We start from the raw sequence: 22,846 nt of genomic DNA, 5'->3' as shown, positions 1-22,846 counted from the left end.
TGTTATATTACTTTCAAAAAGCTATGTATCAAAATGACATGGGCTAATGTAGCCAGGAGAAGCCATGCAGAAATCGGAGGGGTTTACCAAGATTCAGAAGAGTGAAATTGAGCATCTTACACTATTGATGTACAGTTACATATTTACATTATTTAAAGCTCCAGTGGGTCTTAAAAGGGTTAGTTCGCCCAAAAATAAATATTCTGTCATCATTTACTTACCCTCATGTCATTTCAAACATGACTTTTTTCTTCTGTAGAACATCAAGATATTTTAAAAAAAGTTGGTAACCAAATAGTTTTGTTTACCATTGACTGCCATTATGTGGACAAAAAATAACACTGATAAATTTCTCAAAATATCTTCTATGTTCCAAAATAGAAAGAAAGTCATACATTTTGGAACGACATGAGGCTGAGTAAATGATGACGTCATTTTCATTTTTGGGTGAACTAACCCTTTAAAAAGGTTTGAGAAGACTTTTACTAACTTTTGTAGGTTGTTACATCTCTAAGTTGTTCCTTTCAAAAGAGTTCAAGACATAACAGTGTTAAATATGTTTTAGGAGAGTAATGTGCAGAATGTGATGGGACACATTTTGTTCCAGAGAACAGTTACAATTTGATGTTTTCCTCTCTCAAACAAAGTACAAACAAGACAATGACCTTGTCTTTTGTTTTCTCCCAGCATTCCATTCTTCTTCTTCAGCTGTTCAGTTTTATATAAAGTGCTTAATGATGGTCACTGATATTGTCTCACCAGCTGCGTTTGTATAGAATATGCACCTTTTTTAATAGTCGAGCATAAATAGTTGTTGAAACAAGACCTTGGATACAAAAAGTCCTGTTAAACCCATCCAGTTTTGTGACTTTTCTGAATTCTACGTAAATCTGAATCTTAACTGAAGCACGTCAAGACCTGTTTGAGGTATGGAATATGCAAAACTCGAGTGTTTGTTATTTATCAGATAAGGACCCTTGAACAGGTGTGGTCTGGAGTTTGTGTGTGTGCGCTTTAGCAATATAACTACATGCTGTGTATACAGCGTTTGTGTGAGGCGCCCTACTGGAGATGTGGTTGATAAACATCCTCTCTGGCGCGCATAGGAATTTTAGTAATTCCTCTCTTGCTTTCGCTCACACTCGCGCTCTCTTAAAATGGGTCAAAACAAGGATGAGGTTGAACACCTACTCAGACATCCCCTCACATTTCAACATTTCCTCCCCCTAAAATGCCTCTAAAACACTCACTTTGTTGAAAAACCAACAGGGGCTGAACCTCGGCTCTCAACTCTTTTCAGGCTAAGTCTGCAATTCTTTTGCAGACTCAATTGCAAACATAAACTCACAATAATGCCTGTGTTGGCCTTACAATGAGATACACACTCAGGCCTTTTTCCAAACAAACAATGCACTGATTGACAAGTTTATAAACACCCTTTAGTTGTGATTATCTGGATTAGATTCACACTATTCATCACTCAGAAGTAGCGTTTAACTTACTTATTTAACATTATGAAGGATGGCATAAAACCCTTTACATGTCAGAGCGGTAATGAGAGAGGGGTGGTGTGGGAGCGTTTGCAATCAGATAAGAGCCTCATAAAGGATGGGACCCGAGAAGAGGGGGGAGGAGTGGAGAACGAAGAGAACAGAGAGCCCATTTAGGATGGGCTGGAGGACAGGTCCCGGGGCAGAGGGGTGCTGTGTGTGCATCGGCCCGAAGAAAGAGAACTAGGGGGAGAGAGAGTGGTTCAGGGAGGGGGACATGGGAGAAGGATTGCTGGTCTGAATGGAAACATATCATGTAGAAAGAGTAAAAGAAAAGGCACAGGGAGGGAAAACAAGTAGATGGATAATTAGCTTGTGCTTTTCTGCTAGGGGCGATGAGAACGGTAAAGATGAGAAATAGAGAGGGGGATACAGATTTCTTGTGAAAAAGTGAAATGAATAACACTGATTATCTCTTCATAGTGGGTGGGATATATTAGGCAGCAAGTCCTCAAAGTTGATGTGTTAGAAGCAGGAAAAATGGGCAAGCGTAAGGATTTGAGCGAGTTTGACAAGGACCAAATTGTGATGGCTAGACGACTGGGTCAGAGCATCTCCAAAACTGCAGCTCTTGTGGGGTGTTCCCAGTCTGCAGTGGTCAGTATCTATCAAAAGTGGTCCAAGGAAGGAACAGTCAGGGTGCCCATGCTGACCAACAGTGGGCATTTGAGCATCAGAACTGGACCACTGAGCAATGGAAGAAGGTGGCCTGGTCTGATGAATCACGTTTTCTCTTACATTATGTGGATGGCCGGGTGCGTGTGCGTCGCTTACCTGAGGAACACATGGCACTACGGGAAGAAGGCAAATCGGTGGAGGCAGTGTGATGCTTTGGGCAATGTTCTGCTGGGAAACCTTGGGTCCTGCCATCCATGTGGATGTTACTTTGACACGTACCACCTACCTAAACATTGTTGCAAACCATGTACACCCTTTCATGGAAACAGTATTCCCTGGTGACTGTGGCCTCTTTCATCAGGATAATGTACCCTGCCACAAAGCAAAAATGGTTCAGGAATGGTTTTTGGAGCACAACAACGAGTTTGAGGTGTTGACTTGGCCTCCAAATTCCACAGATCTCAATCCAATCGAGCATCTTTGGGATGTGCTGAACAAACAAGTCCGATCCATGGAGGCCCCACCTCGCAACTTACAGGACTTAAAGGATCTGCTGCTAACATCTTGGTGCCAGATACCACAGCACATCTTCAGGAGTCTAGTGGAGTCCATGCCTCGATGGGTCAGGGCTGTTTTGGCAGCAAAATGTATTTATGTATCTATATTTATGTATTTATGTACATTTATGTATCACAGAAAATGTTTAAGCCTAGTCCCAGACTAAAATGCATGTTTGAGCTGTCTTAACTGAAAGCAACTTGCACTGATATATCTTAAAATATTTCTAAGGCCTAATATTTAACTAAGCCCTATCTGTGTATTAATGAACATGAATTAACAATGAACAATATTTATAAAACAACATTAACAAAGTTTAAAAATGCTGTAAAAATATTGTTTAGTGTAGTTCATGATACCTTATTCATTAACTAATGTTATTGACCCTTATTGTAAAGTGTTACCAAATAATATTTTATTAAAATCCATGAAGTCTGCACTTCAGAAGTTTTTGACTCTCCATTCGCAATCATTGATTAATATCAATCTCCTTCTGTGTAACTGAGGACCCTGACTTGAGATCAGTGACTCTTGTTTATAGTGGAACAGTGCTCAATGAGTCCTGTGGTCAGAGGATCTGATCCAGGATCAGCAGATGAGTGAAAATAAAAGCTGAAGTGTGATATTATGTAATATGGGATGCGATGGAAGTGCATGCAGACATCAGGGAATCAGTGGTTTAATGAGGGTTTGGCATCGGCGGCCTGTCAGGCTGTTTGCTCTACCGTCCCATTCACATTAATGCACCAGTTTGGGAGTGGGGACTTCCTGAGGTTTGACTGCAGGGAGGAATTTGTTAAAGTCTCAATCAGTTGAAGAAGTTGTCTGTTTAGCTGTATAATATAATATAATATAATATAACCTATCTTGATGAGTATAAGCTAGGAACTGCTGATCATATTGATGTATACATTTCTTGAATTCATTGTTATATTATACAGTTTTGAAATGCAGTGAGGGAGAAGGAGGCTGTATGAAAACGCCATTAGTCTTTTATTGGAGGAGAGAGGGAGGCACTTAAAGTAATTCGCTTAGATGAAGGATGCAGATGGAGAGTATATATAACTAAAATATATTTAGTTATGATGTCAGGTTTTGGAAAAATATTTTCTCCCTTTAGTAGTGATAATGTTTATGAGGTGTTTAGTGAGTTTTTATTAAGTTTTTGTTGGGTAATTACATTAATTAAAGGGACCATCCTGTTTCAGAGCAGGACTTCCTATCCAGAAAAGGAAATTAGAGGAGGCATGATGCTAATGAAGTTACTTCCTGTTTAAATATCCAGTTATTCTCCTGATTATGTGTTGTTTGGTGCAGAGGTTTAAGCTATTTTTAATCGTTTAACTTAATTTGTATAGTCACATGTCTGTGTCTTGACTGAGGGACAGGTCCATTTCTCAAGGGTGAAAGAAGGGAAGACGGCCAAACAATTTACTTTTATTGAAGTCAAACTGAATCACTTTTATAAATATTTTACATGCTGAAAAAGTTGTCACAATATATATAAAGATAGAACTTAATATTCCATGTAGTCTTTCAATTGATGTAATATAATAAAAAGCTGCAAGCATAATAATTATAAAAGAATTGGAAAAATGCTGTTTAAAATAGTTTTAGATGGATAGCGTCACACTGAAAGACATGTCAGCTTTATATTTAACGTCAGCTCCGCACACTATACTGTACATAATTTTGGGTACACTAAGATTTTTTTTTTTTATAAGAAATGCATACTGCATACTTTTTAATGCATCCAAGAAAGGCAATAATGACATTTATAATGTGACAAAAGATTAATTTTTCAAAGAAATACTGTTCCTTTAAACATTATATTCATCAGAGAATCCTGAAAAATTTAAAATTGTTAAAATATATATATATATATATATATATATATATATATATATGAAGCAGCACAACTGTTTCTTGAGTACCAAATCAGCATATTAGAGTGATTTCTGAAGGATCATTTGACACTGAAAACTGGAGTAAAGACTGCTTTGCCATCACAGGAATAAATTACATTTTAAAATATAGTAAAATACAAAACAGTTATTTTAAACTGTAATCATATTTCACAAAATTGCTGTTTTTACTGTATATTTAATCAAACAAAATCAGCCTTAGTGAGCATAAGACACTTCTTTCTAAAACATTATAATCTTACTGACCACAAACTTTTCAACGGTATTGTATATATGCATTGATTTGTTTACTAATGTTTTCTTTCATTTGTTGTGTACAGAAAAGGAATCAGTGGAGCTTTAATCCGCATTTGTGTTTAGAAATCTCTTTGGCTCTCTCTTATTAGTAGGACCTGTTTACATGGGTCAAAATAGAAGGGTTCTATTTTCACCAGCCAACTCTCACTGTCCTCCTCCATCACATTCACTCTTTTTTTTTTTTTTTTCCACTCCCCTCCTCCCCTCTCTCCCTCTTTAGAAGTAAAGTTGGCCTCATAAAATGTTAATAAGTGCCAGAGTTACATAAAAACAGTCTTCTAGAATAGAAAAAACAGAGGGCAATGAGGGCAAAGGTAGAATGAAGAGACAGTTTGTAATACTCATATCCTCTTTAATTTACAATATAAAGCAAAGAAATATTTCTTTCTCTTTTTTTCCTTAGCTTCACTCGTTTTCTCAAGTAAACAAGCAATTCCATCGTATTTCCTTATCTTCTGAGTTACTCTTCACTGCAGATGGGCTTGTGCTGATAAAAGTGAAACGCTGTCCTTGTGGAAATCCCAGACTAAAAGCTTTCATCAGGAGTCGGTATCAATAACGTTTCATTACTGCCGTGCCAGAAAAAGACAATCCCAGTCAACCGTTTACTTTTGTCTGCACTTCACAGCTCAAGAAGCCTATTGTACTGCTGAATAACAACTAAAGGCTCCTAGATGTGCTTGCTTCACAGCTTAATGCAAATGTAGTGGAGACTATCGACATTTAAAAAGATAAACATCATCCGGAAGCTTCACTAGGATGGATTCTGGAGGTCTTTTGGATTTGAATGTGAATCCTCAACCACAGGTGACAGAATGCTTTTGAATATACTTTGGATTCTGAGGGTGTTGCTAGCAATAAAATCTACTGTGTAATGATGTTCTTTTCTCTAGAAATTGATTTGGTCTGGCAGATTGTGCTGTCCAGCTGGTCCCAGATTGTTTACATGCTACTTTTATTGCTTAGTAATGCTGATTGGTTTTAGCTGATGTCATTACTGTTGTTTCTCTGTAAATGGCCGGATGCAGCCTCCACATTTTTACAAGGACACATTTTTTAAACTGTGCTTAATGGTCATAGATCCACTAACCTGTGCAGTGTTGTGTAATGCTTGTAGCAATCAGCCTTAGAATCAAAGAGATTATGCAAATACAAACACTGCCACACAGAGTAATAATAACGATGTCAACAAAATTAGGCCGAAGCCATAATCAGTGGATGGTACTGGATGTAATGTCATCACAAACAGGAACCACTCCCATTCAAATGAACCTCAAAACAGATGATCTGATATGTATTTGTTCTTGAAGAAAAAAAGAGAGCTGCTGAGCTTCAGCTTAGATTTTAACTGCTCTTTTATTTCAGAAATGAATCAAAGATTTAGTTAATTATGATTCTTTAGCAGTTCTTTGTATAACAGTTTGTCTGAAGCTGCAGAACAGTCTTTCCCATCAAAATGGAACCACTCTTACAGAGACACTAAAGGGCAAATTCACTAATCCGTTTAGTATGCTGTATTTCAGTGCAAACTCCTGCATCTTCTTCACTAACCACATTTGCCTGGCACAATTATCATTGCTTTTACCTCTTGTGGAAAGCATTTCCTAGCGATGATGACAGCAGTAATGCATCAAATCATGGAGAAGAGCTTTATACTGTGTGTGTGTGTGTGTGTGTGTGTGTGTATATATATATATATATATATATATATATATATATATATACACACACACACACACACACACACACCCCGATCAGGCATAACATTATGACCATCTTCCTAATATTGTGTTGGTCCCCCTTTTGCTGCCAAAACAGCCCTGACCCGTCGAGGCATGGACTTCACTAGACCCCTGAAGGTGTGCTGTGGTATCTGGCACCAAGATGTTAGCAGCAGATCCTTTTAGTCCTGTAAGTTGAGAGGTGGGGCCTCCATGGATCGGACTTGTTTGTTCAGCACATCCCACAGATGCTCGATTGGATTGAGATCTGGGGAATTTGGAGGCCAAGTCAACCCCTCAAACTCGTTGTTGTGCTCTTCAAATCATTCCTGAACCACTTTTGCTTTGTGGCAGGGTACATTAACCTGCTGAAAGAGGCCACAGCCACCAGAGAATACCGTTTCTATGAAAGGGTGTACATGGTCTGCAACAATGCTTAGGTAGGTGGTACGTGTCAAAGTAACATCCACGTGGATGGCAGGACCCAATCTGGTGCAAAAACGCAGAAAGCATGTGCAAATTAACAATGCTATATGAGAGCACATTTCAATCTTAGTGAATCTCCCTTAAGCCAGAGACACATTTAACGACTAGCTAAAAAATTCTAAGACTGAGCTCAACACACAAAGACTGTTTCCTTCGACTGAAGCAGATTTAAATACTTAGACACGGAATTTAAACGCCGACTGTAAACACCGACTGAACGCAACTGGCTCTGACTCAGCGCATTTGGGCATGATCAGTTGTAAGTATCAAATTACATTCATAATCGGCCTTACAATCATTAAGTGTGTCCCCGCCTTTAATGTAGCATCTTCCTTGTTTATGAATGTATTGCGTTTTAACAGTGTGGGTGACCTTTTGCTGTGCCCTTTAGGGAAATGTAGTTCAATGAGATCAATGAGATGTAGTAATTAAAGTGTGGATTCCATTTAACATAGAGTCATAAGACTTTGACAGATTCATCTTTCTACTCTCCTAACAGCCCTTCTGAGTTAAGAGTGAATGATGATATTGTACCCAGCTGTTTGTGGAGTTTTCATCAAGATCCCATAACAACTGATTTCTAATCATCGATGAAAGGATGTGGATAATACAGGACATTTGATAGCAGATTGTGCTGGCTGTGATGGAGTAAAATCAATATTGGAAACAGGCCCTATAGCATCCATTTAATTCATGCCAAAAGCATCACTAATGGATAATAATTATGACTCAGTGTTTGCGTGTAAATGGCTCAGACCACCATGGTGAAGTGGTTTGTTTAGACAGTGTACTATTTCTTTATGAGAAAGGATACTTTTTTGTGTAGCTGTAGATTTGAGTATTTGTTTATATTGGTATGTAAAACTTTATTTACATAGACTTATTTAAAACAGTGTTTACAAAGTGCCTTGCAGAAGACAAGTAAATGTTCACATAAATACATATGGAAGCAGACTCAAAAACAGAGTATGAAATAAAAATAAAAGAATATAAATAAAAGATAAGAAATTATAATGAAAGAAGAGAATGAGATTAATTGAGGAAAAGGTGTTTAACCTGTTAGTGTTCCACTGTACCGCCCGCGGTACACATACCTTTCAAAAGAGACCAAAACCATGCATATACTCCAAATGGTTCAAGAAAGGCATGCAGTTTACTTTGGCTAAATTATACATGTCTTTTTAGGCAAATTTTTTAATCCTAAAGTGTTAAAAGTATTTTTAAAACTATTTAAAAGTGCTAATTCACCTAATTCACCTGCTTGGGTTTTGGAACTATAGTTTCATAGTAACTAAATTGGATGATCTGAGTGATCTAGCTAAAATATATTTAGTAATCATATTGCTAAGGTATAAAAGACTCTATTAAGTGCTGGAGTTATGTATGTCCTCTGCATATTAAAATCTTTCTCTGTGCATCATTTCTGTGTCTTATTTTTGTCTTAACTTCAAAAAGGTCTGTGGCATCCATAAATATTTCATCTCCATGTGGTCAAAGTCCCTTTCAGGAAAAGTCAGTTCACTCTGCAGCCATATTTGCAACTCCCAAATAGTATAAAAAAAATTCGTTTCTCTGACTACCAAGTGGCGATTGGCTCTTTTATTTAGAAGGCGGGCCACATTGCGCATTGCACTTTCTGCTATTCATAGTAATATGAGAGCACTGTCTTGATTTAAACATTATGACCACCTGCCTAATACGCTGTTGGTCCTCCGTGTACTGCCAAAACAGTGGCAACTCGCCAAGGCATTACTTCTACAAGACCCCTGAAGGTGTCCTGTGGTATCTGGCACCAAGACGTTAGCAGAAGATCCTCCAAGTCCGATTGTGAGGTGGAGCCACTATGGATTGAACTTGTTGTTCCAGCACACCCCACAATTGTATTGAAATTTGGGGAATTTGGAGGCCAGAGCAACACCGTGAACTCTTCATCATGTTCCTCAAACTCATTCCTGAACAATGTGTACAGTGTGGCAGGGTGAATTATCCTGCTGAAAGAGGCCACTTCCACCAGGGAACATCATTGTCATGAAGGGGTCTGCAACAATGTTTAAGTAGCTGGCACCTGTCAAATTTATGTTCACATGAATGGCCAGACCAGGTTCCCTTTCGAGGGAACTCGCACTGCGTCCCGAAAGGGGCGCTATGGGAACGCCCTCAGCGTGAATGCGTCTGATGCACGTGTGTCAACTAGTCCAATGGCGAGAGTGAACGTCACTGGTGGGTGACGTCACGACCAGGAAAGGATAAATACACATCCGGAAAGACCGGCTTCAGCTTTTGTGCCTCAGCAAAGCGATCTGTGTGAAACTGTCTCTGTCTATTTATTGTTGTTTGTCCTCAAGCATTATATATTTCTAGACAGGAATTTATTGGCGAGCAAATAGCAACTTGAGTCGTGTGTGCTTCCCTGCCCTCGCTACTATACGAGTGGGGATACACGCGATTCATGTGTTGTTTGTTGAGAGCAGAGCATGCATGTCAGCTCTTGTATTGGGATCTGACGGTGTTCATTCATAAATTTCCCGATGTGATGCACTATCGAGATTTTTTAGCTCTGCTCCACTTGGCTTTTTTCTTGAGGGAATAAAGTCTTGAGCAATAAAGAATCTATGGCTTGGATCTTGCGTTTGCCGAGGCGACGCGTTGTTTTCGGGTCTGCAAACTGCAATAAAGAATCTAGTGGCTCTGATCTCGCGTCTGTCGAGGCGACGCGTAGATTACGGGTCTGCAAAAATGCAATAAAGAATCTAGTGGCACGGATCGCGCGTCTGCCGAGGCGATGCGTAGATTTCGTGTCTGCAAACTGCAATAAAGATTCTAGTGGCTCTCATCTCGCGTCTGCCGAGGCGACGCGTAGATTTCGAGTCTGCAAAATGCAATAAAGAATCTAGTGGCACGGATCTCGCGTCTGCCGAGGCGACGCGTAGATTTCGAGTCTGCAAACTGCATTAAAGATTCTAGTGGCTCTCATCTCGCGTCTGCCGAGGCGACGCGTAGATTTCGAGCCTGCAAAATGCAATAAAGAATCTAGTGGCACGGATCTCGCGTCTGCCGAGGCGACGCGTAGATTTCGAGTCTGCAAACTGCATTAAAGATTCTAGTGGCTCTCATCTCGCGTCTGCCGAGGCGACGCGTAGATTTCGAGCCTGCAAAATGCAATAAAGAATCTAGTGGCTCTGATCTCGTGTTTGCCGAGGCAACGCGTAGATTAGGGTGTGCAGACGGCAGTTATAAATATTCAACCAATCATTCAGACCGTGTACACTTGTCTGGTGATTCATTGATGCATTTAATTTGAGGAGTTAAATGGGATTTTGCCTGGTTTTTTAAAAGCTATATGTCTGCACTAATAACTCTTTATTTGATGTGTGTATGGCCTATATGCATACTATATTTAGCATTTCTTTCAGACAGTATTAACTTGTCTGATAGATCATTTGCTGCATTTAATTTTTCAGGAATTAAATGGACAGTTGGCTGTAATTTAATTTTGAGAAATTAAAATAATACATATTTATCTGACTTTAAGTAGTTAGATTCATGTATTAGTTCAGCCTTTCATGTAGATCCTGACGCCAGTGGTGTTAGGCTTCTTAGGGCAGCCCCCTGCGGGGTGGAGCGGTGTACACCTCAGTATACGGTGCCCGTGCCACTTCGTTGCCCTCAGGGGACCGATCTGCTAACCCCATCACTCTCGGTGCTTTGGGGCGCAGCGGTTTCCAGCAAGCTTTGATTCAGCGCTCACACGACGTTGCATCAGGCTCGCACCCTCTGAATGGAATCTAAGGGCAGCCCCATACGGGATAGAGCGGTGTACACCTCAATATACGGTGCCCGCTCAACTTCATTGTCTGTATGGGGCCGTTCTACCAACCCTGGCACCCTTGGTGTTTCAGGGCGCAGCAGTTTCCAGCAAGCTATGACTCAGCGTTCACACGACACTGCGTCAGGTTCGCACCCTCTGAGGAGGGTCGAAAAGCAGTCAAATGGGTTGTTTCCTGCCAGTGTATTTCAGGTCACCAAAGTGGCTGCTCTAGGTATACCAGAGACCAGCTTTGAGAGGCTGGTTCCCTTTTGTGGATTTTCTGGCAGAGTTGAGGCTTCTGCCAAATTTATCTCACTGGGCAGGCTCTGGTGATGGAACAGAAAGTAAACTCTTTTGCGAAAGGAGCTACAAAATGGGTTCTTCCTCCCAGCAGAGAGTTAGGGTTTTTAGGGCCGCTACTATTTTGTTCCAAAGAAGGATGGAGGGTTGCGTCCTATATTAGATCTTAATCATTTGAATTGTTCAGTCAGGAGACTTGGGTTCAAAATGTTGACGCTAAACCAGATCCGAGGACTGGTTTGTCATGATAGTTCTAAAGGATGCATACTTCCATGTCTCTATCCTTCCACAGCATAGGAAGTTCCTCAGGTTTGCTTTCAGAGGCAAAGTATACCAATATTAGGTTCTTCCATTCGGTCTAGCTCTATCACCCCACACGTTCATGAAATGCGTAGATGCAGCTTTGGCCTTGCTCAGGCTGCAGGGCATACGCATTCTGAACTGATTAGATGACTGGCTAATATTAGCGCAGTCAGAAGAAGATGGTCAGTTCGACATCGAGATGTCGTTCTTGCTCATATAAAAATTGGGGTTGTGGCTGAACGCCAAGAAGAGTGTGCTTTCTCCATTACAGAGAACCACCTTCCTGGGCATGGTATGGATTCAGTGACGCTGCGGGCCGTTCTGTCGCCCACTCGTATTTCTGCAATCTTTTCAGTCACACAGGAGATATATCTAGGCCAGTCACTCACTGTAAAACAGTTTTCTAAAACTGTTGGGTCTGGTGGCAGCTGCGTCCAATGGTGATACCTTTTGGCCTGCTGTTCATGAGACCCTTACAGTAGTGGCTCAGGACCAAGGGTTGTCCCTGAGGGGGAACCCACTTCGTATGATCAAGATCACACGGCGGTGTCTCCGCGCCTTGGTTATATGGAAGAAAAGTTGGTTCCTGTCCCAGGGCCCTGTGTTAGGAGCTTAATATCATTGAGTCACTCTCATGATAGATGTTTCTCTCACAGGCTGGGGAGTGGTAATGGAAGGCCGCTCAGCTCAAGGGCTGTGGAGGAGTCATCTTTCGTGGCACATAATTGCCTGGAGATGATGGCAGTGTTCAATGCATTGAAGTTCTTCCTCCCAGACCTGAGAGGTCATCGAGCTGTCTGGACAGACAATGCATCGATGGTTTCTTGTATAAATCAACAGGGGGGTCTGCGCTCGCGCCCACTATCTGGCACACCAGATTCTCCTGTGGTCCCTGGGAAAGATGCTCTCTGTGAGAACAATCTTATTCCAGGGACCTAGAATATAGGAGCAGACGTCCTGTCGAGACAGGGGCTGAGGCCAGGGGAATGGAGACTTCACCCCAAAGTGGTGAAGCTTATATGGGAGATTTATAGCCACGTGGAAGTGGATCTTTCGCGTCTCAGGATACGGCGCACTGTCCACTGTGGTTATCCCTTACACATCCAGTTCTTCTTGGACTGGATGCCATGGTACAGACATGGCCGGGGCCATGCCTGTATATTTTTCCCCCAATTGTTCTGCTCCCAGGAGTTCTGGACAAAATTCGCCGGGAAGGAATAAGTCTGTTAGTAGCACCTTACTGGCCAAGTCTGATATGGTTCTTGGAACTTGTGTTTCTCCTCGACGGCTCTCCCTCGGAGATTCTGATCAGGAGAGACCTTCTATCTCAGGTGAAGGGTTTGATTTTTCACCCCGCCCAGAAGTATTGAACCTGTGGGTTTGGCCCCTGAGGGGGCCCAACTCATAGTATCTGGTCTCTCAACCGAGGTTGTGGAAACCATACTTTACTCCAGAACTCCAGCCACAAGGAAACTATCCTCGTATTTCTGCATTCCATGTCCCTGTGGATGGTATAATTGTGGGGTATAACCCTTTGAGGTATCGTTTCCTTCGTGGCACTCTGAGGCTGAGGCCTGCAGCATGCTCTAGGGTTCCTGCTTGGGTTCTCCCCTAAAAAGAGTAGGAGACCTTTAGGCCCTATCTGTATCCCCTACGTGCCTTGAGTGTGCACCAGGGATGGTCAAGTGTTCCTTTACCCTACCGGGTTATATACCTAAGGTTCTGACCAATGTTTCACGGCCTATAGTGCTGCAAGCTTTCTGTCCTCTGTTCTCAGATCCAGACCAGGAAAAGTTGAATCTTGTGTGTCCAGTGTGAGCACTGGACACCTAATGTCCACAGAGCTGCCCTGTGGAGGACTTCAGATCAACTGTTTGTTTTGGACCGCGCTATAAGGGGTCTCCCTGCGTCCATGGTTAGCAAGTGGATAGTTGAGACTATGTCACTTGCGTATGAGGTCTCTGGTCAGCAGTATCCTCTGTCTGTCAGAGCTCACTCTTCTAGGAGTATGGTGGCTTCCACGGCCTTGTTGTTGGGGGTTTTCCTCAAGGAAGTCTGTGATGTGGTGGGCTGATCCTCGCCACTCACGTTGTGAGATGATATATCTCGACCTGGACGCAGCTCCAGGCTCATCAGTGCTCTCGTCTTAGTGTGCCACAGTTTCACACGGACAGGCATTTTGGAATTATGGCGTTTTGGGATATCGTTCCCATAGCGCCCCTTTCGGGACGCAGTGCGAGTTCCCTCGAAAGGGAACGTCTCTGGTTATGACTATAACCATGGTTCCCTGAGAGAGGGAACGAGACACTGCGTCGCGTTGCCATACTCCCTGCATTCTTGTGATCGATTTGCTTCGGCAATTTAAGCTGAAGCCGGTCTTTCCGGATGTGTATTTATCCTTTCCTGGTCGTGACGTCACCCACCAGTGACGTTCACTCTCGCCATTGGACTAGTTGACACACGTGCATCAGACGCATTCACGCTGAGGGCGTTCCCATAGCGCCCCTTTCGGGACGCAGTGTCTCGTTCCCTCTCTCAGGGAACCATGGTTATAGTCATAACCAGAGACGATTTCCCAGCAGAAGCATCACACTCTCTCCAACGCTTTTGTCCCACAGTACATCTTGGTGCCATCACTTCCCCAGGTACATGGCAGCCCCATACGCAGCAGAGTGTCAAAGTCGCTCATATCTTTATTCCTGCCCATTTCTCCTGCATCCAACATGTTGATCATGAAAACCGATTGTTTGCTTACTATCTAATCTACCCAGACCTTAATATGCGGCCTTGTTAGGATATGAACAGTGATCAATGTGTATGTGTATATATATATATATATATATATATATACACGCACACACATAATCTTTGATGCAGTCCAACAAGGTGCTGACTGATCTGTGGACATCAGTTGAAAAGCTGAGCTTGTCTCTGTACTGATAAAAATAGATGTTATATCAATTTGGAAATATAAACAGGTGAAACAATAAAAGGCCTCAGAATCAAGCCTGGGGGGACACCCACAAGACGTTACATTAAATGGTATTGTAATTATGGCACTGTTTTACATGTCTCCAGTTTGATACTGTCCCCATGTTGTTTGTGACATTGGCTTTGCAGGACAACTAAACAAAGAAGCAAGCAAAGGGAGGAGTTAAGGACATCCTGTATCAGGCACATGCGCTGTTTCCCCTTCACTGCAGTGCAGTCTCATCAGCTCAGTGCTGTACCAAAAATAACCAGATGCTGTCCTCTCTCTCTCTCTCTCTCTCTCTCTCTCTCTCTCTCTCTCTCTCAGGACAGAATAGCCCTACTTCATCCTTGAAAGACAAATCATGACTCATGCCTCTCTTAACAAACTGCTGTGTTCCCTATTTCTGGTAAAGGTTCAAGTTTCTGTATAAGAGTGTTAGGGGGTGGAAGTTAGAAAGCACATATTAAATTTGTAAGCATCTAGGGAGAGCACAATCATGTATTGATTGAAAGGTCATATATCGCTCTGTCTGGCAGCTACGCCAGGACTTTTGGAAATGTTATCTTCAGATCTATGCCGAGTATGTAGAAAGTCCTAGAAGGCCCTGTAGTAAACACTGATTGCATTTTCTGGGTTTATTAGAGATAATGTCTGTGGTTAAATTTTGTTTGTCTCCTGATTATGATGCACTTTATAATGGTTGAGTGAGAAGAACATTCATTTACATTCATATACAAGATTCATATACATAGTTTATGAAAAAAAAAAAATGCTCATAGATCAAAGCTGATATTAAATAACTCATATTAGTTTGGATACTTCTTTAGAAGGAAATAACTCATACAGGTATAGTCCACCCAAAAATGACATTTCTGTCATTTACTTGCCCTTATTCTGTGCAACACAAAATATGATATTTTGAAAAATGTTGCTAACAAAAAATTTTTGGTGACCGTTAAATTTCACTGCATGGACAAATAAAACTCTTGAGACATTTCGCAAAATATCTTGTATGTTTCACAGAAGAAAGAAGTCAAAGTGATGATATTTTTTTTTTTTGGGGGGGGGGTGAACTATCCCTTTAGGATTTCCTTGAAAATGTTTGTGAATGCATCTCCGCCAAAGCTGGTCACATGCCTCTATCAAAGTAACATTGTTAGGGCATAAAATAAAATCAGGCAGCATGTGAGGATCACTGTGAGCCCAGTTCCTTTGTCTGAAACAATTCTGTATCTTCTTTGGTTGGATAACAAGATCATGTGGCTGTTGGCGGCAGTGGGTAAGCTAATTTCTCTGGTGTTGTATCTAATCTTCTCAGGTCTTACATGGGAAAATGGAAAATGTGTTTTGTGTCTCATCAACAACAGACGCTAAATGTCATTTGAAAGCGTAAGTAGTCACAGTTCACAAAAGTGTATTAAAGACCCTCTATCACTGACAAGTAGGTGGTCGATTGGTTAGGCCAGATGCATGCTGACAGATGAGTTAATAGCAGGTTTTGTGAGACCCTATAAATATGGTCTAGTAATGGCTATTTATTAGTGGAGAATATTTCTTTATAATAGGTGAACATTTTCCTTTTTTTGCAGTCATTAAGCTGATCTAGTTTCACTATCCTCATTTTAAACTGACTGTTGTTTCTTCAAAGTAACGGGAGAGTCACGTCTGAACTTTTCCTTTCTTCTTATGATCTGAATCACAGGAGGACCCTTGGGATAGAGCGAGAGGAGAAGGTTTATTGTTTCAGCCCGACAGTGGGGGAGCTGAATCTGGCATGGTCCAGCCGATCTGCCGGAGACACAGGGAGGTCCTGTCCTATCACAATGATGTTTGCTCATGAGGGTGGCCTTAGTGACAGCTGTTTTGGGAGTGGAAGGAACAGAAGACTCCCAGTATCGGCGGGAGACAAATAGGGGGTCAGGAAAATCAGGAAAATGCGCAGCGGGGTGGCTCACAGCTTGGAAGACTCTCCGCACGGACATTTATATGTACAAGTTCCTGGAATTCGTAACAAAATCGCTCCTTTTTTGTGTATAGCTCCCAGTCTGTGCCAAAAAATAAATTCTCTTTCGTCAAACGAGAAGTAAAGAATTCACTGCATATGTTTCCATGAAACAAACAAATCTGAAGCCAATACGAAGGAAGCTTTAGCAAAGCAACACTTAATCTCCTCACAGCCTTGCAAATATGTGATTTATCAAGTCATGGCGAAGAAATGCAAAGCTGTCAGTATGCTGTTTGTAAATGTGAAGCTCAAATGCCATAAATTTGCCAAAGTCTAATAAGTTTAGGCAACAAGATGATGTGTTTGTCTGCCTTTGAAGCCACAGATTTTCCCCTTCAGTGAGTGAAAAATGGGCGGTTTGGACTGTGACACTCTGGTTCTGATTCAGACTTTGAGAAGGCTGATGATTTGTGGACCTCAAAGACTGTTGTGATCTTGAGCAGTGTTACTGATTCAAATCGACTCTGTACATTTGATATGATTAGGCATGTAAGGGCGCAGTATATTTTGGTGGCCTAATTGTCAGGATCAGGTTGTTAGCGCTAGCCTGTTCAAACACTGGGGCACTTTACCACAGTAATACTACACTGGTGTAGATTGTTTGTGAAGTAAATGACTTAACTGAGAGAGACTGAGGTTTGCTGTGTGTTGCCAGAGGCTGATCGTTTCACATCTGTGTTTGTGTCGAAGGAGTTGATGCATGCAGTTTGTGGTCTCTGAGGCTCCAATACTGAGTGTGTTAACCAAGTTTGTATGTATATCTGTGTGCTTAACCCCCTACACAAAGCACGTCTTTCTCTCTCATGCTGGATGAGTAGTTTACTGTTTCTAAATTCAGCTGGAATTATGAACAGATTAAGTTAAATGAGATGAATGTAATATGTGTACATCAAAAACAGATCGTTTGTTGTCCCAATGACTGTCTCTGGAAGTAAATCTCTTCCAGAAAGCTGCTAGCAATCATTGATAAATAGAGTATGGGAATTATGGAACCAATTTGTCTTTAACAGTAGTGAATGAAATCATGGTGTTTTGGACCCTATTGACTTTTATTGCATTGGCATTCTTCAAAAAACCTTCTTTTGTGTTCTGCTGAAGTTTATTTTTTTGGGGTAAACTGTACTATTAATACTCAAGTATAAGGAATAGGTGAATGCAAGGGAGCAGGAGAGAGGAATATAGTTTTATAGTTATAGGATTATATTAAAGGGTTAGTTCACCCAAAAATGAAAATTCTGTCATTAATTTCTCACCCTCATGTCGTTCCACACCCGTAAGACCTTCGTTCATCTTCAGAACACAAATTAAGATATTTTTGATAAAATCCGATGGCTCGTGAGGCCTGCATTGAGAGCAAGTTAACTTAGACTTTCAAATGCCCAGAAACATACTAAAAACATATTTAAAACAGTTCATGTGACTACAGTGGTTCAACCTTAATGTTATGAAGCGACGAGAATACTTTTTGTGAAGATGAACGAAGTTCTTACGGGTGTGGAACGACAAGAGGGTGAGTTAAAGACAGAATTTTCATTTTTGGGTGAACTAACCCTTTAATAGTTTAGTGGCTTTTATACAGTTTGTTGTATCGGTTAAGTTTGTTTTCTCAAATGGGAGGTTTGTGTTTGGGGCATAAACAGTGAATAATCATGCATCCATCATGAGATCTCAAATGCTAACCTTAATTGTAAGAAGATTACAGTATAGCAAAAGCAAGATATGGGGGTAATAGTCACTAACAGAGCTCCAGAGTGGAAATCATATCCTAACTGAGACAATTGAGCAACATAGATTAAAATCATTTACTGTGTTCTATTATGTTTCCTCATTGCTCATAAAGGGCCTAAATATTTATCATCCCTCTGCCATCAGTATTTGTAAGCTTTTCATCTCTTTTTTTTTTTAATATCAAATGTTTTGGGGTCAGTATTCAGCTAAATGTCAAACCTCATTACACAAAACAACCTATTTCACCTTTAGTAATCAAGCTTCATTCAACTGAAACAGCTTTCCTTATGTAATCAAATTGCTTAAAGGGATATTCTTTCTTAACTGACCCTTATGTTGTTCCAAACTGGTATGACTTTGGTTGAACTATCCATTTAAGACAGTAAGAGTACTTAGTGCCTCAATTTATCTGGACCTGTCTGCTGGATTTAACATGTTTAACCATGTTAGATTTTGGATTTAAAGTCTTACTTCCCTGTAGACTCCTTTGATAACAGATTCTGTCATGTTTCGTTTCCACGCTTTGCAAACATGCCACCAGAGTCCCAAAGGGTTCGGTGCTCTGACCACTGATATTGTCTGTCTGCAGCTTGATTAGTACATCACATGTTTTCTCTTATCACTTCTATAATGATGAAACACAGTGTTACATCTAAAATTCCCCTTTCGTCTGCAGATGTGTTCTCAGTCTGCATCTCTGACCTCCCTGAACTTGGAATGTATCTCTCTCCATTCTCAGAATTGGCAGAACTGTATTTAAACTCTTGCTTCAGGCACATATATCATTGTATACAAACTAATTCTCCATTTGTCCATTTAGTTAGGAAAATTTCTCTATCCTTGCCTCCTGGTGATGAAATAACATTCCCTAAATACAGTTATAACTGCTCTTACTGACAATTCTACAGCATAGTCTTCTGACCAACATTTTGAAACATATATTTACCTTATATATGGTATAATATAACCCAATTAGACTTATAACCAAATTAGATTTATTATTAGGGGTGTATGTGAGTTGTTTCTAGGTTCTTGATGTAAATCAAATGATGAAGTATCCATCTGTCCTCTCCTGTTTTCTCTCTGTGATTCAGTCCTCATCAGCAACGGGTCAAAGGGCAGAGGTTAACAAGCACAGATGAACCATGACCCCTGAGGGGATTTTATTGCGTTGTGTCAGGCGTAGCATAGGTATATGTAAGAGTATTCGGATGCGTACAGTGGGGTTCAAGTCTAGTGAAAATGTTTTTCTGATTTGCTACATTTTTCTTCTTATCTTATCAAATTATATTATCAGCAACGTAATTTGAGTGAAAAGTTCAATTGAAAAATTAACATGAATTTTCAAATGTCTTTTCTGTAATGACAGCAGCACTTGAGCTGCATAAACTTCTCAAGTTCGATACACAAATAGATATATTTTACAAAAGCAAAAACTTGTAGTGTTGCTTATGTGTCATGTAATGTCCCATCTGGACCTCTCACAATGTATATGACAATGTTGTTATTATGCTATGCATTCATTTAAAATCTGCAGTCATAGAACATGGTTGCAACAATGGTTAGGAAGGTTGCTGATATACTAGCCTGGCCTTTCAGTTTTATGAGATAGCTATATGAGGATTTGATATACGATGATGTCTGTAGTTTACACCCTGCTGAAGGCCATTCCTCACACTGTAATTCATCTTAAGGTGTTTAAATTGGCATTTAAGACACTGCACTGGGAAAATGATGTCTCAAGTTTTCAGGTATTCTGCAAAATATATAAATTATCTAACAGTTCATACCAAGAGGTCAAGGTTTGTCCATTTAATGTTTCATTATTCTAGTGACAAAAAAAAAATTCATATTATATCTTAAGTTCATGCAGTGATATTCATACACTTATGTGGGCTCCATCTGTTTGTAGTCATTTTAAATCTGTAAGTATATCATTTTAATTAAAAGTATAAATAAAGTATAAACTTTATTAACAGTCCAAGACCAGCAGAGCCTTGAAAACCTTCAGAAGGTCACAGATCTGTCAGATGACTACTATAGTAGTATTTGACAACTGGATAAATGTTTAAGAGGGCATAAATTCTCCTCTCCTTTGCTGTCTTTTTCTGTCCAACAGAGAAGAGATTTGCGACCTCTCTGCAGAGTGATTTGTGGGATGGACAGCCGTTCCTGAACCTCTGATCTGCAGAATGGAACAGAGAGACTGCAGAAAGAGGGGAGGAGGAGGAGAGAAAAGGAATCTGACAGATCAGTGCAAAATAGTGCAGCAGAACAGATGAAAGCATCAAAATGATAGGGGTATTTTCAGATAATGATGTTTTAGGTAAGACATAAGAAAACCAACATATTCTCGCTCCCAACATGGTCCGGACCCCTTGGCATCACTTTTTAATGCACAGGGTTCCCCTTTAGTTTTAAACGGGAATTCGTTTAATTCTTTGCATTTGTAAAAGTAGAAATGATTTTATAAATATTTATACTTCTATAAATATTTTGGAGTACCCCTACCCTAAACCCTAAGCACTTCTCGACAATATAAAACTCATAACAGGCAAATAAAAGTAGTCACAGGCATTTATTGCAAAAACTGACCAAAACCAAAAGCCATACAATATCTTTATATGAAGAACAGGGTGGAACTTAAGGTTTTAATCACTTAAAATGATCCCGCTCCATGAACGCACACAGACATGTCTTATTCAAAAGATACACCCAAACTTTAGCATGACGCGATTGATCACAAGTCACATGAGACAATAAATTTCCGATGCCCATCGTGTTTTGACACCAAATGTTTCTCATTGAAAGCAATGGAATACCCTACATGTCAAAAAATGGCACTAAAGAGGTGCCCTGTGTGTTAAAAAGTGATGCCGAGGGGTCCTGACCAAGCATCCATATGTGATGAGTTGGGAGTGAGAATGTTGAAGAAAACATTGTTTTTGTTGCATTAGCTGAAAATAGCAGAGCACAAGGCCAGTCACAAATCACATTTGTGACAGCACACACACACTCACACCTGATGTCACACCTCAGTGCAAACCTTCCGCCCACAAGTGTATGGTGCCATAAAGACAGATTGTGTTTACCTTTAGCTATTTCAGTTAAACAACTGTCAAACTTTAACACACACTCACACATTCTGTCAGTTTTTGTTGGTTGAACAGTTGTTAAATGCCCTGGGTGAGTTATGATCTTAGAAAAGGACCAAGTGTGTCAACAGCAGGCTCAGACTTTACACCTTTTGCAGAAACTGCTCAACTGGCCAATCAGAATTGGATGCATTTTAAAAATAGCTAGATTTATTTAGCTTAATTTATCCATAGTCATCGTCATGTCAATTTTGCCCTTGTGCTCACTGTTATAATTGGCACAAAACCTTCCTAGATGGACCAGTATAATGATGATCTTGACTTTTTTCGACTTGAAGATTTCAGGAAGTATCAGGCTACAGCTGTCTGTAAGTTTTGCATGGATCTGATCAAGGAAATGATATGTTGAAAAATGAAGAAAACAACTCACACAATAGCTTACGTGATGTGATACACCAGTCTTTCATTAAATTACATTTGATCTTGTGACGTTCAGACAGTCCATTCCTCAATAAATATATTGTGGATAATTGATTTTCATAGTTTATATTTTGTTGCCAAATATGGAAACATCAATGTTCGTTTTCAATTAAGTGATATTGGTCACTAAACCCGGAATGTTTATGGGGAATTGTGGACAAAAAGAGAAAATAGGATGGTAAGATTTTGTTTTTCGTGTTTTTGAAAGAAGTCTCATATTTTCAACAAGGCTGCATCTATTTGTTCAAAATACAGTAAAAATAGTATTAAAAAATATGAAATATTATTACAATTTAAAAACTGAATTTTCAGCATCATTACTCCAGTCCTCAGTGTCACATGATCTTTCAGAAATCATTTTAAAGGGTTAGTTCACCCCAAAATGAAAGTTCTGTCATTACTCACCCTCATGTCTTTCCAAACCTGTAAGACTTTCATTCATCTTCGGAACACAAATGATGAATTTGATGAAATCTGACATCATTCTGTCCCTCCATTGACTGCCTTTGCAACTTGATCTTTGACACTTCAAAAAGTGCATAAAGAGATCGGAAAACTAATCCATATGAATTGAGAGATTTAGTCAAAATGTTCTGAAGCTTTTCGGAATCTCAAATGTGCTGCGTAACCAACGAGGTTCATTCTCGTGTGTTACGCAGCACGTTTGAGCTTCCGGAAGAGGTTTGTTCTTGTGCGTCATTCAGGTTCTGATGAGCATTTGTTTATGTTCACTGATCAAGGTTTATATGTGAATAAAATTAAATCTGTTCATCATAAAAAGTGATCGCATCTCTTCGGAAAATTTGGACTAAACCACTCGATTCATATGGATTACTTTTCTAATCTCTTTATGAACTTTTTGAAGCATCAAAGATTAAATTCCAAAGGCAGTCTATGGAAGGACAGAATGCTGTCAGATTTCATCAAAAAGATCTTCATTTGTGTTCTGAAGATGAACAAAGGTTTTACGGGTGTGGAACGACATGAGGATGAGTAAT

The 22,846-nt window shown here is 40.2% G+C and overlaps 1 protein-coding gene and 1 long non-coding RNA gene across 2 annotated transcripts in view; both read left to right on the top strand.

The window, feature by feature from the left end:
* akap12b (A kinase (PRKA) anchor protein 12b) overlaps positions 1-22,846 on the top strand; it is a 45,451-nt gene that overhangs the window by 1,739 nt on the left and 20,866 nt on the right. The gene's annotated exons all lie outside the window — the stretch shown is intronic.
* On the top strand, positions 4,766-18,027 carry LOC127502973 (uncharacterized). The gene is made up of 3 exons (XR_007926974.1): positions 4,766-5,755; positions 15,859-15,929; positions 16,243-18,027. It is a non-coding gene; the product is annotated as an uncharacterized LOC127502973 (long non-coding RNA).

Source organism: Ctenopharyngodon idella, chromosome 20, assembly GCF_019924925.1.
Source record: "Ctenopharyngodon idella isolate HZGC_01 chromosome 20, HZGC01, whole genome shotgun sequence".
Lineage (NCBI taxonomy): Eukaryota > Metazoa > Chordata > Actinopteri > Cypriniformes > Xenocyprididae > Ctenopharyngodon > Ctenopharyngodon idella.
The sequence above is the reverse complement of the archived record's forward strand: the minus strand, read 5'-3'. Positions and strand labels throughout refer to the sequence as shown.